The 15,199-nt window shown below is 39.1% G+C and overlaps 1 long non-coding RNA gene across 1 annotated transcript; it reads right to left on the bottom strand.

Annotated features, from left to right (window-relative positions):
• Positions 1-464: 464 nt before the first annotated feature.
• LOC119948964 lies at positions 465-12,622 on the bottom strand. The gene is made up of 3 exons (XR_005457065.1): positions 12,575-12,622; positions 3,200-3,287; positions 465-568 (listed from the first exon to the last, which is right to left on the bottom strand). It is a non-coding gene; the product is annotated as an uncharacterized LOC119948964 (long non-coding RNA).
• Between the last annotated feature and the right edge of the window lie 2,577 nt (positions 12,623-15,199).

Here is a 15,199-nt window from a genome sequence, read left to right on the forward strand (position 1 = left end):
AGGCTAATAAAGAATAATTACATAATACAAAACCACACTAATTTGTAATAAGGGTAGGGTGGGAAAATCTTTACGAATCAGAGAAAAGACTGAATTGTTAGAGTTCTCATTTTATGTTTTACATCACTGATATGTCAAAAAAAATCAATCAGAGGACAGCACCCCATCAAGCTAAGCCAAGGCACACAGACTCAGGAATACTATCAATACTTACCTTATTTTCCTTCAGATTACAAAATGCATTCTCCCAATATTATCACTGCCCATGTAGCTCATATTGGGAGATATATTTATGATACAAATTGCATGATTTGATACTGCTCTTTCAAATGAAATGATCGCAATTCAAAATGGGAAGAAGTTGTTTAGAAAAAATGTGTGGCCAATTCTGAATTGGTAGGGCCTGAATTAAGGAGGATTGAATTACTCATTACCAATGGGTGATAAGAGCTACTCACTTTGACATGGCTTTGGGCTCCTAGGTTGTAAATTTCTGAAGGTTTTACTTCATTGATTATTTTCACCAGGCAGGTACTGTCAGTGAGGTCTCCATAGTGCAGCTTCATATCTTCAGAAAACAAGAACAATCATATAAATGAAGGCAATAAATACTAATTAAGTAAATTAATAAATACTCACAGAAGCAGCTTGGCCTAGTGGATAGAGGACAGGCCTGGAAGTCCTGCACAATTAATAAATCAATGGAAGCCTCGGCTCTAGGGTTCCAACTTTCTGGTGATTACTACTGATGGGTAAATCCTGGACATTTGCTTGCCTATAAGGCTTCCAGCCATTCCCTACTGTGTTTTCACTGGGTAGAATAGCCCCAGTTTCAGACTAAATCTTCTCCACCAGACAACAGATGCTACTGTTGGCTCCCATTGATTTATTAAAGAGTATGCCCTGTAAATTCACTCAGTTTGTGCATGAGCTACTTGGGTTAGGGGACATATCACTTTTTTATTCTGTACTTTCCAAATACCAGGTGGGAGCAGAAAAAAATATAGTTACAACCACTATTATTAGTTCAATCTCACTGTCATCTACAGTCTTCTAAGCTGTAAGCTCCTAAAGGGCAGGGAACATGTTTATCAACTCTACTGCATTGTTCTCCCAAATGCCTATTACAGTGCTTGGCACACAATAAGCACTCAATGAATATCACTGATTGATTGACTGCCATTAGTGGGGAAAAGGAAAGAGGGGCATTCACCTTCCATTCCCATTTTTGAATCTAAAGTATCCACATAGACTTCCTTGTCAAGGTTTACTCTTTCTAGGTCTGATTAATTTCTGTAAAAGTATTCTTCTAAATCTTTCCTGAATTTCCTCAAATCAGAATGTTTTTTTCTTCTTTATATTTTCTAATTTATACTATCATTATCCACTATTATCATCATCAAATCTGTTTACAGAGCAGTAACTCCTTGAAAATATAATAGTCACAATTATTGTGTTTAAAAATGTTACCAATTCTTTCTATATATTGTACTTCCTTCTACTCCTATCATGTTAAATAGTTGATGCAAATAAACATTCCTTAATGAAATAACTCTACATTTGCGTATAATTTTTAACACTGAATAACAGAAGTTTCATATTTAAATGTGCATTCTCATTGGTTCATCAGTGCTTGGTCAAAAACCAGTAGGGTCACATAAAAGGGATCTCCTAAGCACCTCTTTTTTATTTTACTTTATTTTATTTTCTGTTATTTCCTGTGTTTCACTTGCTTAATAATTCCCCAGTCAATGTTTCCACATCCCTGAGCTTTCAAGTGTATATAATGGAAAATATTTGGCCGGACCATCATTTTAAAAGTTTGAACAAAATGAAACACACAAGAATAAGCTTCAGGAAAAAACAAGGTTAGTGTGATACTAATCTAATCATTTTTTGCTGATATTTAGAAAATAAGTAGCACTATTATGTATATTACTAAATGCTACAAAAATTACTCATTCATATGAAAGTAAACATTTTAAATTTAAATTAACTCCAAAGCCTCAAGCATGTCCGCACTGACAATTAGGACCTTATGGGATGTTGGAATGAATAATGATTTACCGACTAGTTTTCAGAAAGCTTACAGTTCAGAAGAACTGATCTTCTATAACCCCGGGGCAGTAAGAAATGCCTGTATTGAACTATAAACTCCTTGAAGGTAATTCATTTTGCTTCATTTGTGCATAGAAAGGTAGGCATTCAAAAATGATATTCTGCTTTTGAGAATGTTAAGTTCCATCCTTCCAGGAGGAAACTGTATTTTATCCAGGCAAAGGACATTTTATCAATAACAGCTGGACATATTGTCCTTCTAATAATAATAATGATGATGGTATATGTTAAGGACATACTATTTGCCAAGCACTGTTCTAAGCGCTGGGGTAGATACAAGGAAATCAGGTTGTCCCACAAGGGGCTCACAGTCTTAATTCCCATTTTACAGATGGGGGAACTGAGGCACAGAGAAGTTAAGTGACTTGCCTAAGGACACACAGCAGACAAGTGGCAGGGTCAGCATTAGAACCCATGTCCTCTGATTCCCAAGCCCAGGCTCTTTCCACTAAGCCACGCTGATTCATTTGTTCTAAGCTCAGGGCTGATTTTATTAAATCCACAGCCCAAAATAATGAATTAATTTCAGCCTGAAGCTCTCACTTCAATTGGCATGTACATCGCTTTTTCTGGGCAACAATATTTCAAATTAGATGTTGGATAAAACCATACCTGTGCAAATGAGACATCCAATGACTGATGAGTTTTGAATGTTCTCTAATGGAAAACCAAAACCACAAATAACAGTAATGATAATAATAAAATTTGTTAAGCACTTACTATATGCCAAGCACTGTACTAAATGCTGGGGTAAATACAGGATAATCAAGTTCCACATAAGGCTCACAGAGTAAGTAGGAAGGAAAACAGGTATTGAATCTCCATTTTATAGATGAGGGAACTGAGGCACAGAGAAGTTAAGTGACTTGCCCATGGTCCCACAGTAGAAAAGTGGAGGAGCAGGGATTAGAATCCAGAGCCTCTGAATCCCAGGACTATGCTCTGTCCACTAGCCCATGCTGCTTCCTGAAGTGAGCACTACTGAAAAAGATTTAAACACTGAACCAAGGTAAAGGCATTTTGTGTAGCATCGTTAGAAGTATGGGCTCAGAAAAAGAATATGGGTGGGGAAAAGGCTTACTTCCTTCCATGTGAGTTTGCGGGTTCTTATACAGGTGCTCAATTCGGCCTGTGTTGAATGAACTGGATCGACGTACAATTCCATGGACCTATAAGGAGGGAAAGGCAACATAAGAGTGTAAATTAGTATTTTTTTAATACAAGGTCTGCTGTACTACTCTTTAGTTTCAGACTAACATCACAAGAAGAATATTTGTTCTTTTATAAGCAACAAAAAAGTGAAAAATAACTTTAGGAAAAAAATATAATCATTTATAATTTTGGCTTTTACCCTTGGATCGTTCTTCCTGACATTCCATTATTTTCTTCTAATGATAACAAAAGTAATTGGCTAGTTACGTAGTTTTTGAGTGCAAGCCTATCTACCACCACCCATCCTTTCCCAAACATACAAAGGCTTAATTCTAATATCAAATACTGCTGACAGGCCTATCTCTTCACCGCGAAACTGAAGACAGACTGCAGCAGTATCAGCAAAGAGAAAATTATACCTCTCAGCATATAACCCATCAGTTTAAGACTACTGATTCATTCATTCAGTCTTATTTATTGAGCACTTATGTGTGCAGATCACTGTACTAAGCACTTGGGAGAGTACAATACAACAATAAACTCACATTCCCTGTCTACAACAAGCTCACAGTTTACCACCCACTCTCAATTAAATCAATGGCATTACTGAGCACTTATTGTGTGCACAGCACTGTACTAAGCACTTGAAAAAGTACAATTCAGTACAGTTGGTAGACACAGTCCTCACCCACAAGGAGCCTTCAGACTAGAGGAGCAGCAGACATTTTGAGAAATTATAGATAAGGGGAATAGTAGAGTATAAGGATATGTACATAGGGCTGTGATGAGTATCAGAGTGCTTATGAGATACACAGTCACATACTTCTGCTCTGGGCTTCTAAAAATTTAATCCTCTTAGAGGTATCGCTGTACATTTCAGGATTCCAAAAGTAGGCACTATATATACACAAATTTACCTGATCACAGCTTTCCTTGTGCACAAAAGAGTCAGAATCTCAAAAATCAACAAGCATAGGTTTGAGACAAAATCCTGAGCCACATAATTATACTACAATAAAGTCTAAGACACCAAAGGAATGGAAGTGGACAGTGAGTTTTTTTTTTAACCATAAATTGGCCATGATAAATATGTCCATGAAAGAAAAATTGTGGAACAAGGGTAAATGTCTGTCTGGTGTTGAAGAAAGCCTTTTTGTGCCTAGGACATTAGAGAAATTGTTCCAGACCTAATTTCCTCCTTAGGTAAAGTTTGCCTTAAGCAGTGCCAATATTCAAGTCAAGTTGGGTCACAGGCTGCACGTGTCAGTCTCAAAAGTGGAAATTTGAGTTGAACACCTGACTTATTTTTCCAGTTTTGCTTCAGGTACCATGTCAAGGTGGCTTCTTTGCAGTGAATCTTTCTTCCTTTCCTTCTACCCATCCATCGTTCTCTATTTTATACACCTGTATAACTCATTGGCAGGATATGACACTTTGCTCACAGCATGCAGGAAGTTTAGGCGATTGCTGGTTTTTGAATAGATAGCAGAGCAAAGCTCTGTAGAGTTTTAATATATTAAGAATAAATCACACAATGAATTGAAACAAAACATTCTATGAGATTCTTTAAACCATTTATAGGGAAGTTGATTACAACATTTTCCAAGAGACTTAGGTAAGAAAACTTGGTAATTAGGAAAACATTATAAGCAGGAAATATCACACTAAGCCTGGGCTTTGAAAAGTAAATATTAAGCACAAGAAAACATTCTATACAAGAACATCAAACAATACAACCAAGAAAGCATTGAACCCCCATTTTATTTTATTCCCTTCAGAGTCATCTGCTAATTTACTGGAGAAGAGAACAGCACATTTCTGCTAAGTGAATAAGTTATTTTAATATAACTATATTTATTGGTATTGTATCCATTTTTACCTAAGGTCTTTCTGGTAAATTTATACTGGATTCATTATAGACAATCTAAATACACTGCTTTACCAGGTTAGAAGTCACTGTTACATTTTAAATGATTTTTGCAAAAAAGTTAAAAACAAAGAAAATAAATTAAGCTTATAAAAGACTTGGCCAAAAGACTAAACATTCTCCAAAATCTTTGAACTTGCAGACTAATAATTGATATTGCCACCTCCTAATTATTGCATTCTATTCAGCACAATTTTATCTTAAATGAACAAATATTCATGAAGGAAAACATTTTAAAACGCTGCACTTGGTCAAGTTTCCTATATCATTCTGAATATCTCTGAGACCAAGGTTTAATGACTAAAATACATTCAGTATGAAAATCAGAAGATATAAATTTTAAATACCATCCCATTGTTAATAAAAAAAATTGACCAATTTTATTTTTTCCCATCCTGTTCAGTATAAGTAGATAAGGGAAAGACCTGCCAAATGTTTAATCCATGACAACAAGTATTACTGTAAGAATTGATGAAAGCTAAATCTGTCTACTTGTGCAGCTAGGTGAAATGCAGGCCAAAGCAGGCCAAAATATGTGCAAAATGAGTAATCTAGCTAAGAACCGAAGATTACAGGGATTCTTGCCACTGAAAAGTTTTTAGGTAACCAAAAAGAAAAATAAAAAAGAGCAGTATGAAGTTTCTATATGATTCTATAAAAACATGTTAAGAATTGCAACATGTCAAATTCAGCATATATTTCTAAAGTTACTAAGTCTGAAAATACAGCAAAGGATAGTTTATTCTGAAAACCAATGAGCATGCCCCCAACTAAAAAGATACAAGATCCTTTTCAAGGTCTTAGAAATTCTGAACAAATCTGATAGGGCAACAGTGTTGAGAAACACTAGAAAACAGAAAACTAATCCAATAAATAATAATAATCCTCTTGAGGCTGGCAATCTTGGGAACTTGGATGTTTACCTTGGAAAAAAAGTGTCCTGGGCAGGATGGTAAGTGTTATTTTATCACGCCATTCAAAGGTAGAATTAAAGCTCTGAATTTATAGTGAGGCCCATTCTTGCCAAATAACAGGGCAGCAACTGACATCTAGTTGGTCTCCTCTTGACCTGATGTATTGAACTACTTGATATGTAATTCTAAGTGTTTAAAATGAATTCCAAATTAGTTCTCTATAAATAGTAGTAGGGCCCCCACTGGCTCTTGGAGAGGATGGAGGGGCTGTTTCATCTGTCTTCTTCACAGTTACCCATCTGGCCTCCTCAAGTTGCTAAAGTTGTCACTAACTGCAAATATTGGAATTACTTTTAACCCCTATGATTTACTACTTTTGCTTACTTTCTCCGTGAAACACAATGCCCCAGAATCAAGTATAAAACAGCCAAAATATTCAAAATACAATATATAAAATGGAGGAGCAACAGTGGGTATGAAGCAGCAGTAGACCAGGCTGCTCCTTTAACATTGGTGGCCCAAGTCCCACTGCTCTAAAGAGAGATCTCCCTCCCCCTTCTCCAGCACAGTGCAGGATGAGGATACTGCAATAGCATGAAGTTTTGGGTTTTTTTTTTTTGAACAGTACTTGTCAAGCACTCACTATGTCACTATGTATCAAACACTGCTCTGTGAGCCCGTTGTTGGGTATTGTACTTTCCAAAGAGCTTAGTACAGTGCTCTGCACACAGTAAGTGCTCAATAAAAACGATTGAATGAATGAGTGAATGAATGGATTGGACACAAGTTAATTAGATTGGACACAGTCCCTGTCCCTCCTGGGGTGTGCAAATTAAGTAGGAGGGAGAGCAGGTATTTAACCGCTATTTTTACAGGTGAGATACAAATAACAGAGATGTAAATGATAAGACTTTTCTACTCTAATTACAAATTGTATTGTTATTGAGTAAATAATGAGTTTGTACACCAATATGTACATAGGTGTTGTGGGTAGCTGGAAATATGTAATTTTATACTGTTGGGATGATATGACCCACGGACATAAAAATTAATTGGGAAATACCTGTTGAGAGAGAAGGGACTCCAGGAGGGTTTTAAAGCTGGGAAATGTTGTAGTCTGGTTGATTCATAAGGGGGAAGGAGTTACAGTCAGAGAGAAGACTATTATCAAAGGGACAGAAGCCGAAGAAGCAGGACATCATCTATCTACATGTCTCCCTGGATGGGCTTTTCCGGAACCCAATCTTTATCTATCACCTCCTACTTAATTCAGTGATGTGCTTAAAATACAATTGTGGTATTGGGAGAAATTATTCACTTCACGGTGCTACCATCAGTTTTAGGACACCTGGATTGGTCTTTATGTATAACTACAAAGGACAAAGAAAACAAGACCAGGCTTAATACACATGATGATACACTTTTGACATGCCCAAACACTATCAAGGAAGGTACATGTGTTTTAATAATGACAGATTAGCACCTAAGTTTTAGGATATGATCACTATCAATTACTCAATGGCAATTATTGAGTGTTTACTGTGTGCACAGTACTGTACTAAGCACTTGGAAGAGTACAGAGTTGGTAGACTTGTCCCCTGCCCTCAATAAGGTTACAGTTTAGAGTGGGAGAGAGACATTAATATAAATTAGGTATGTAATATATATGGATAAATAAATATGAATAGAATAAATTATGGGTATAATAAATTAAGGACATGCATTACTAGGTTCTCATTAGTGGGCAAGTTTGGAAAGTGTAAAACAATGTGTCTTCTATCGTACTCTCCCAAGTGCTTAGTACAGTGCTCTGCAAACAGTAAGCACTCAATAAATCGGATTGACTGACAACTGTCTCTAAGAACCCTACACTCCAGATCTTTTATTCAGAGGAACAATTCTCAAGAATACGGTGAGTCTGGCACCTCTTTCCATGAGCTGACACTGATAAGAAAACTGTTTTCTTGGAGGCAGGGGTTGACTCCATTTATAACTAGCTCAAATGCAACCACTGCCAGTCTGATCACTGGATGACTACTATAATCAGTCTTGCATCCTGATATTCCATAACAATTTTTAACTCCTTCATGTTTGGTAGGCTTCTATTTACTTTCTTCTTGTTACTCCCAGACTGAGGCCTAATCATTAAAGAACCACAGTATTACAGACAATGCACTGATTCTTGGTGGTGACATTGATAATAGAAGGCAGTGTTGCCTAGTGGATACAGCATGGGCCCAGAAGTCAAAAGGACCTGGGCAAGTCACTTAACTTCTCTGTGCCATCTGTAAATTAGGAATTAAGTTTGTGAGCCCCATTGGGGACATAGTGTGTCCAACCTGATTATTTTGTATCTACCCCAGAGTTCAGAACAGTGCCACCTGGAACACAATAAGTACTTAAATTTTTTTTTTTAAAAGGAAACCTTTTCTTTCCAAGAAAATGAGCTATTCATTATAAGAGGAAGTTGTGGAGGGAGAAAATAATTTGACAATATTTCTTTAATGTGCTACACAGGGAATAGTTATGGATAGGAGGAAAAATTGGAAAAATTAGAAGAGTCCAGGATATTTTCAATTAATTCATAAGCAATAGGTCCATGATGTTTTATTAAAAAGTTAAAAATGTTAGCTGATTCAAGAATAAACCTCATTAAGACATACATTTAAATAAATTACAGACGGGCAAGAACAGAGCAGAGGATTATATATGTAAGTGCTCTGCAGCTGCTCACCTCTCTTTCCATTTCAAATATCCTACTAACACCCAAACCCTCCTTCCTTTGTACGTGTTTGGCTAGAGGGAGTCCGGAGTCATGCTGACCTTGACCCTGTCCACCCTTCACTCTAATCTAAGTACCAGATAACCACTCTCTGATAAAGTTCTTGGTCTATGATATTTTTCCCTCCAGCTCCCCTTTCAAATCCCTGCAATGTGGCTTCTGTGTTTATAGTTTCCACTGAACTCCTTTCAGCCAAATCGAGTAGTCTCTTCCCCAGAATTCTCCTGCTAATCCTGGCTGCTGTACAGAATAACACTGAGCACAATCTTAACACTTTCTCTTGCTTCTGAAGTATTTTCCTATTCTAGTTCCCCCTTACATCCCCAGCTCTTCATTTAATATCTATTTTCAATCAATCATATTCATATCAATCATATTCATTGAGTGCTTAGGAGAGTACAAAACAACAGAGTTGGTAGACAGGTTGCTGGCCCATAACGATCTTACAGTCTAGAGGGGCAGACAGATGAGCATAAATGAATACATTACTGATGTGTACATAAGTGCTGTGGGGCTGAGACAGGGGAGAATAAAGCATGCTGAGTCTAGTGCAAAGGTGACGCAGAAGGGAAAGATAGGGGAGAATAAAGCACGATGATTCAAGTGCAAAGGTGATGCAGAAGGGAATAGGGAAGAGGAAATGAGAAGGAGAAGTGTCTTCACTAAGGCTTTGAAGGTGGGGAGAGTGATTGTCTGTCGGGTATGAAGAGGGAGGGTGTTTTGGGCCAGAGGCTGGATATGGGCGAAAGTTCAGCAGCATGACAGATGAGACTGAGGTACAGTAAACAGGTTGGCATCTTACTAACTTCCCCTTTTCCACTGTACTGGAGAAAGGGATATTGAAATACCTTTACTGGTTTCCATTCTATCTTAATCAATCAATCAATCAATGGAATGTATTGAGCACACAACCCTGTGCTCAGCACCTGGGACAGCACACCTATTTCTACTAGAGAGCACGTTTTCACAACGTGTTATTGCTAGGACATTGTTAGGGAATTATAGAATGTTTGTCTGCTACAGAGAACTTGTTTGGCTGAAGGACCCCATGGCTTAGGAAGAAGTAATGTGAAACACGTATGCACATGTATGCCTACTCACGGTGTCAGAAACCACAGCTCGAGTGCTTCCTAATATGGAGTATCAAGAAAAATGCAACCCCAATTAGGAGAACTGGGTAGACTAGAAGCAAGACCTGCTAATTACCTGCAAGGAGTTTACAATCTAATGCACTAGACAGATTCATATTTACTAATAGTGGGACAAATTAAAGAACAAGATTATAATTGGGGGTAGGAAATTATGGTTTGATAAAATAGCTGATCAGGAGAATAGGTAGTATAAAGTTATTATGTTAGATATAGTAGTAAGTGCTGAGAATAGGTGCAAGTATGCAAGTTCTAAGGAAGCTGTTGCCTGATATAAGTTGAGCAATAGGAAGTACTCAGAAAAGGCTTCCTGGAGTTGTATTTCACAAAGGCTTTGAAGATGTGGAGGGCTATGGTCAGGTATGGTCAAACAAAAACTCCTCACAATTGGCTTTAAAGCACTCAATCACTTTGCCCCTCCTAGCGCACCTCATTACTCTCCTACTACAACCCAGCCTGCATTCTCCACCCCTCTAATGCCAACCTTCTCACTGTACCTCAGCTTCATTTATCTCGGCGCCAAACTCTTGCCCACATCCTCTCTCTGGCCTGGAACACCTTCCCTCCTCATATCCAAGAGACAATTACTGTCACCCGCCTTCAAAGCCTTACTGAAGGCACATCTTTGAGAGGCCTTCCCTAAGTCCTCCTTTCCTCTTCTCCCAGTCCCTTCTTTATCACCCTTTCTCCCTCTATTCATCCTCTCTCCCAGCCCCATGTCATTTGTGTACACAGCCATAATTTATGTATTTAGTCATATTGTCTGTCTCCCCATCTACACTGTAAGCTCATTGTGTGCAGGGAATTTGTCCATTTATTGTTGTATTGTACTCTCCCAAGCACTTAATACAGTGCTTTGCACACAGTAAGCGCTCAATAAATACAATTGAAAGTCAGCTATACTAGAATACAGAGTTCCAGACAGGAACTCTTAAGCACTTAGAAACTCATCCCAGCCTCACAGCACTTAGGTAAATATTCAATCAATCATATTTATTGATCGCTTACTGTTTATAGAGCACTGTAGTAAAGGCTTGGGGAGTACAATATAACCATATAACAGTTTTTGTTGTTGGTTCCTTTTATGATATTTGTTAAGGATTTACTATGTGTCAGACACTGTATGAAGTGCTGGGTAAGATTCAAGCTAATTGGTTTGGACATACTCCATGTCCTACATGGGGCTCACAGTCTTAATCCCCATTTTATAGATGAGGCACAGAAATGAAGTTACTTGTGCAAGGTCACACAACAGACAAGTGGAGCCAGGATTAGAACACAGGTCTTCTGACTTTCAGGCCGTGCTCTATCCGCTAAACAACGCTGCTTCTCATAGTTGGAGACATGGCCTCTACCCACAACAAGCTTATGGTCTAGAGAGGAGACAGATATTAATATAAATAAATTACGGATATGTACTTAAGTGCTGTGGGGCTAAGGTGGGGTGAATAAAGGGAGCAAATCAGGGCAATGAAGAAGGGAGTAGGAGAAGAGGAAATGAGGTTTTAGTCGGGAAAGGACTTTTGGAGGAGATGTGCTTCAACAAGGCTTTGAAGATGGGGGCAGTAATTGTCTATTGGATGCATAGAGGCCAGAGGCAGAATGGGGGCAAGAGATCAGCAGTGAGATAGAGGAGACTGAAGTACAAGGAGTAGATTAGAATTAGAGGAGTGAGGTGTGCGAACTGGAGAGCAGTAAGGTGGACACAGGAGGGGGGCAAGATGATTGAGTGCTTTAAAGCCGCTGCTAAGGAGCTTCTGTTTGATGCAGAGGTGAATGGCCAACCACTGGAGGTAACTGAGGTGTGGGGAAACATGGAAATTGTTATATGCTCTCATTTCCCCTATCTGTAATTAATTTTAATGCCTACATCCTCCTGTAGACTGTAAGCTCATTTTGGATAGGACTCGCATCTACCAATTCCATTGTACTGTACTTTCTCCATTAGGGAAATCTGACACACACAGCTGCATCAAGTAATGCAAATAAAGCTCCTGTTCCTTTAGCAAACAAGTAATAAAGCTGATGTGGAAAAAACCCCACAAAAATATGCTCAGATTTAAATTTTCATAAATCTCCAGAACACCAACTGAAGGCAAAAGTCTAGGTTCAAGTTTTAATGACAGCCTGCCATGGATTAGCTAGGTTTTTATTGCTTAGAGCAATTTCCAAATCAAGTGACTTCATTGTGACTGGGATTTTTTTTTTGTGACATTACATCATAAATTTTTCTTTAATTCTTTACAGTTTTGGCACATACAAGTTACTGCTTTATCGGAGAGTGCGGAAAGTGTGCAAAAGCAGCTGAACCCAAAGGAGCAGGAGAAAAGCCACCAGTAGACACCAGAAGATAAATAGTACAATGAGCTGTTGTGATTACGGACCAGGCTACACATTCTTTTCTAGAGTCTTGATTTGTTATCAGGGATTCAGTGGAAAACACACACACTGGAAGACAGCAACAGAGGAAGTTGGGGGCTACTGGGTGCCTATGATTCCATCAGCCCAGGGTTGCTCATTGAGTTTCTCTCACCTCATAGCCCTTTTCCAACAGGAACTCTGCCAAGTACGAGCCATCCTGGGAAGAGAAAGAGATAGGAAAATGTTAGAAATCACAATGGCTGATGTACACAGTTGATACTGGTGGAAAGCTTCAAGGGCAGCAATCTACAACTGCAGATGAATATTAAAATGATGATTTATGTAGGGTTTTCTCACCTACATAATTAGTAGGTGAAACAGAATTAGTCTTCTCTATTATTGCACTTATAGGGAAAAGACTGAAATCAATGTGAATTTCACTTACATTATGCCCAGGACAGGCTAGGTGTTCTCATGACTCATGAACGGAGAGAGAAAACCAGAGTCAAGGAACTGACTCTGGAAATCAAAGGTTTTGGGCAGGACAGGCCATCTATCAGTGCCCTCACGCCACATTCAAATTTGGGCTGAAGCCAACTGGCGTCTGTACCCAGAGTATTCCTAAAGAAGCAGAGGCTGCTTCACAGGAGGAGAGCTGGTAGCAAAAGGGTTGGAGATGAGTACCTGTGACCAGAACCAGCCCTCACCAAAATACAATTCATTCATTCAATTGTAATTACTAAGCACTTGGTGTGCAGAGCACTGTACTATGCCCTGGGGAAAATAAAATACAATAAACAGTGGCAATCCCTGCCCACAATGAACTCACAGTCTTCTATAAGACAAAACTGAGGAAAAATGCATCAACTGTGCCTTTCCCAACCTGTTGCGACCTGTGAAAAGTGTTACTTTCTAACTGAGGATGATACACTAGAATCTCAATATAAGCAGGTGATGTCAGTACTGATAAACAATACAACTGTATGGATAGGAAGACATCAGTTCACAATTAACACAACCAGACTATCTGCTCTCAATGTGTCCAGAACTCTACACACACACATATATAATCAGATAGCTAGACACATAGGCACACACACACACACACACACACACACTTTATATAGTGGTATTTGTTAAGTGCTTTCTTTGTGCCAAGCACTATACTAAGCATTGTGGTAGGTTCAAGATAATCAGGCCCCACAAGAGGCTCACAGTCTGAGCAGGAGAGAGAACAGGTACTGGATCCCCATTTTGCAGATGAGGGAACCGAGGCACAGAGAAGTGAAGTGATTTGCCCAAGGTCATGCACAGCAGGTATGTGGCGGAGGTGGTATTAGACTCCCAGGCCCGGGCTCTTTCCACTAGGCTATGCTGCTTCTCATCCTATCACATGCCCCCCCCCCCCACCCCCCGCAAAAAACAAACAAACAAAAAAAACAAACACACATACAAAAGGAAGCAGTGCCATGGAGTACCTTGAGGAGCCAATGGCCCTGTGGAACCTTAACAGAAACTGTAGGAGAAGAAAAGATAATAGAGCCATTGCTTAAAGTCATCGAACCTGCAGCCTACCTTTTTCTCCAATGCCACTGGCTCGAGAAGAGCTGCCTATCCAGCAGAGGGAGAAACTCCAGCCTAAACTGCTGCACTCATCTGTTCCTTTTTTCCCCCATCTTCACCTATTATTTCTCCTTAGCTATATGCCTAGCATGTCTTTGTATGCGACTGTGAGCCCGATGTTTGGTAGGGACCGTCTTTATATGTTGCCGATTTGTACTTCCCAAGTGCTTAGTACAGTGCTCTGCACACAGTAAGCATTCAATAAATACGACAATTAATGAATGTGTATGCGAACACATGTGTGTCTGCACCAGGGTCTCTGTATGTGTGTCACGGGAATATGCCTACCAACTCCGTTGTACTGTACTCTCCCAAGTGCTTAGTACAGTGGTCTGCACATAGTAAGTGCCCAATAAATAGCACTAATTGCCTCTATCTGCAGGTGTGTGCCTCACTCTCTGTCTCTGTGAGGTTGTCTCTGCCTCAATCTCTCTGCTCTCCCTCCGATTCACCCTTTTCTACCTCTATCCATCTTTCACTTTTTCTTCACTTGTTTGGACCACTGCTCAATCAATCAATAATAATAATTGTGATATTTGTTAAGCACTATGTGCCAAGCACTGTTCTAAGCACTGAGGGAGATACAAGGTAATCAGGTTGTCCCATGTGGGGCTCACAGTCTTAATCCCCATTAGACAGATGAGGCAACTGAAGCACACAGAAGTTGAGTGAATTGCCCAAAGTCACACAGCTGACAAGTGGCGGAGCCAGGATTAGATCCCACGATCTCTGACTCCCAAGCCCATGCTCTTTCCACTTTATTGGGCACCTACTGCACTAAGGATGTAGGAGACTACCTTGCTCCCTTACATTTTGGCTATGGTTATTTCATCTGTACTATCAATCAATAAATCAATTGTTTTTACTGAGCACTTACTGTGTGCAAAGCACCCTTCTAAGCGCTTGAAAGAGGACCACACAACAGAATTGGTAGACATATTCCCTGCCCACAATGAGCTTACAGTCAACATGCCCCAACTGCAAAAACGTCTCTTACAAAATTTGCAGACTTTTCTCGTTGAATGCTCTGCTTCTTATTCTGCTTTTCAAAACAATATTTTGGTGCTGTCTAAAGAAAAAAATGTATTAACTACAACTGTCAGAGAATTTAATAGCAAACAACTCCTTTAAATGCAAAAAGAAATACATCCACTTGCTGTGGGCAGGGAATGTG

The sequence above is a fragment of the Tachyglossus aculeatus genome, chromosome X3 (assembly GCF_015852505.1).
Source record: "Tachyglossus aculeatus isolate mTacAcu1 chromosome X3, mTacAcu1.pri, whole genome shotgun sequence".
In the NCBI taxonomy this organism is placed as follows: domain Eukaryota; kingdom Metazoa; phylum Chordata; class Mammalia; order Monotremata; family Tachyglossidae; genus Tachyglossus; species Tachyglossus aculeatus.